This window comes from Procambarus clarkii, chromosome 8 (assembly GCF_040958095.1).
Source record: "Procambarus clarkii isolate CNS0578487 chromosome 8, FALCON_Pclarkii_2.0, whole genome shotgun sequence".
In the NCBI taxonomy this organism is placed as follows: domain Eukaryota; kingdom Metazoa; phylum Arthropoda; class Malacostraca; order Decapoda; family Cambaridae; genus Procambarus; species Procambarus clarkii.
This window is the reverse complement of record NC_091157.1, coordinates 39,329,005-39,332,198: the sequence shown is the minus strand read 5'-3', so window position 1 is coordinate 39,332,198 and position 3,194 is coordinate 39,329,005.

The following is a 3,194-nucleotide window of genomic DNA, read 5'->3' as shown; positions in this document are numbered from 1 at the left end:
TTACATAAAAAAAGTCATACAAGTATGAATGTTTTTGGGAGTGGAACGGATTAAATTTATTTCCTTTATTTTAAATGGGGAAATTTGTTTCCAAAGACGAGTTTTCCAGGTAACGAGCTCAGTGCCAGAACGGATTAAACTCGTTAATAGAGGTTCCACTGTATATATATATATATATATATATATATATATATATATATATATATATATATATATATATATATATATATATATATATATATATATATATATATATATGTATATGTATATGTATATATATATATATATATATATATATATATATATGTCGTACCTAGTAGCCAGAACTCACTTCTCAGCCTACTATGCAAGGCCCGATTTGCCTAAAAAGCCAAGTTTTCATGAATTAATGTTTTTTCGTCTACCTAACCTACCTAACCTAACCTAACCTAGCTTTTTTTGGCTACCTAACCTAACCTTACCTATATATATAGGTTAGGTTAGGTTAGGTAGGGTTGGTTAGGTTCGGTCATATATGTACGTTAATTTTAACTCCAATAAAAAAAAAATGACCTCATACATAGTGAAAAGGGTAGCTTTATCATTTTATAAGAAAAAAATTATAGTAAATCTATAATTCAGGAAAACTTGGCTTATTAGGCAAATCGGGCCTTGAATAGTAGGCTGAGAAGTGAGTTCTGGCTACTAGGTACGACATATATATATATATATATATATATATATATATATATATATATATATATATATATATATATATATATATATATATATATATATATATGTCGTACCTAGTAGCCAGAACGCACTTCTCAGCCTACTATGCAAGGCCCGATTTGCCTAATAAGCCAAGTTTTCATGATTTAATTGTTTTTCGACTACCTAACCTACCTAACCTAACCTAACCTAGCTTTTTCGGCTACCTAACCTAACCTAACCCATAAAGATAGGTTAGGTTAGGTTAGGTAGGGTTGGTTAGGTTCGGTCATATATCTACGTTAATTTTAACTCCAATAAAAAAAAATTGACCTCATACATAATGAAATGGGTAGCTTTATCATTTCATAAGAAAAAAATCTGAGAAAATATATTAATTCAGGAAAACTTGGCTTATTAGGCAAATCGTGCCCTGAATTGTAGGCTGAGAAGTGCGTTCTGGCTATTAGGTACGACATATATATATATATATATATATATATATATGTCGTACCTAGTAGCCAGAACGTCCTTCTCAGCCTACTATGCAAGGCCTAATTTGCCTAATAAGCCAAGTTTTCGTGAGTTAATTGTTTTTCGGCAACCTAACCTACCTAACCTAACCTAACCTAACTTTTTCGGCTACCTAACCTAACCTAACCTATAAAGATAGGTTAGGTTAGGTTAGGTAGGGTTGGTTAGGTTCGGTCATATATCTACGTTAATTTTAACTCCAATAAAAAAAATTGACCTCATACATAATGAAATGGGTAGCTTTATCATTTCATAACAAAAAAAATTTGAGAAAATATATTAATTCAGGAAAACTTGGCTTATTAGGCAAATCGGGCCTTGCATAGTAGGCATAGAAGTGCGTTCTGGCTACTAGGTACGACATATATATATATATATATATATATGCGAACAAGCCTGAATGGTCCCCAGGACATATGCAACTGAAAACTCACACCCCAGAAGTGACTCGAACCCATACTCCCAGAAGCAACGCATCTGGTATGTACAAGACGCCTTAATCGATTAGGCAAATCGGGCCTTGCATAGTAGGCTGAGAAGTGAGTTCTGGCTACTAGGTACGACATATATATATATATATATATATATATATATATATATATATATATATATATATATATATATATGTCGTACCTAGTAGCCAGAACGCACTTCTCAGCCAACTATGCATGGCCCGATTTGCCTAATAAGCCAAGTTTTCATGAATTAGTGTTTTTTCGACTACCTAACCTAACCTAACCTAACTTTTTCGGCTACCTAACCTATAAAGATATGTTAGGTTAGGTTAGGTAGGGTTGGTTAGGTTCGGTCATATATCTACGTTAACTTTAACTCCAATAAAAAAAAAATTTACCTCATACATAATGAAATGGGTAGCTTTATCATTTCATAAGAAAATAATTAGAGAAAATATATTATTTCATGAAAACTTGGCTTATTAGGCAAATCGGGCCTTGCATAGTAGGCTGAGAAGTGCGTTCTGGTTACTAGGTACGACATTATATATATATATATATATATATATATATATATATATATATATATATATATATATATATATATATATATATATATATATATATATATATATATATATATATATATATATATGTCGTACCTAATAGCCAGAACGCACTTCTCAGCCTACTATTCAAGGCCCGATTTGCCTAATAAGCCAAGTTTTCATGAATTAATGTTTTTTCGTCTACCTAACCTACCTAACCTAACCTAACCTAGCTTTTTTTGGCTACCTAACCTAACCTTACCTATAAATATAGGTTAGGTTAGGTTAGGTAGGGTTGGTTAGGTTCGGTCATATATCTACGTTAATTTTAACTCCAATAAAAAAAAATTTACCTCATACATAGAGAAAAGGGTTGCTTTATCATTTCATAAGAAAAAAATTATAGTAAATATATTAATTCAGGAAAACTTGGCTTATTAGGCAAATCGGGCCTTGAATAGTAGGCTGAGAAGTGAGTTCTGGCTACTAGGTACGACATATATATATATATATATATATATATATATATATATATATATATATATGTGTGTGTGTGTGTGTGTGTGTGTGTGTGTGTGTGTGTGTGTGTGTGTGTGTGTGTGTGTGTGTGTACTCACCTATTTGTGCTTGCAGGATCGAGCATTGACTCTTGGATCCCGCCTTTCCAGCAATCGGTTGTTTACAGCAATGACTCCTGTCCCATTTCCCTATCATACCTAGTTTTAAAGGTATGAATAGTATTTGCTTCCACAACCTGTTCCCCAAGTGCATTCCATTTTTCCACTACTCTCACGCTAAACGAAAACTTCCTAACATCTCTGTGACTCATCTGAGTTTCCAGTTTCCACCCATGTCCCCTCGTTCTGTTATTATTACGTGTGAACATTTCATCTATTTCAACTTTGTCAATTCCTCTGAGTATTTTATATGTCCCTATCATATCTCCTCTCTCCCTTCTTTTCTC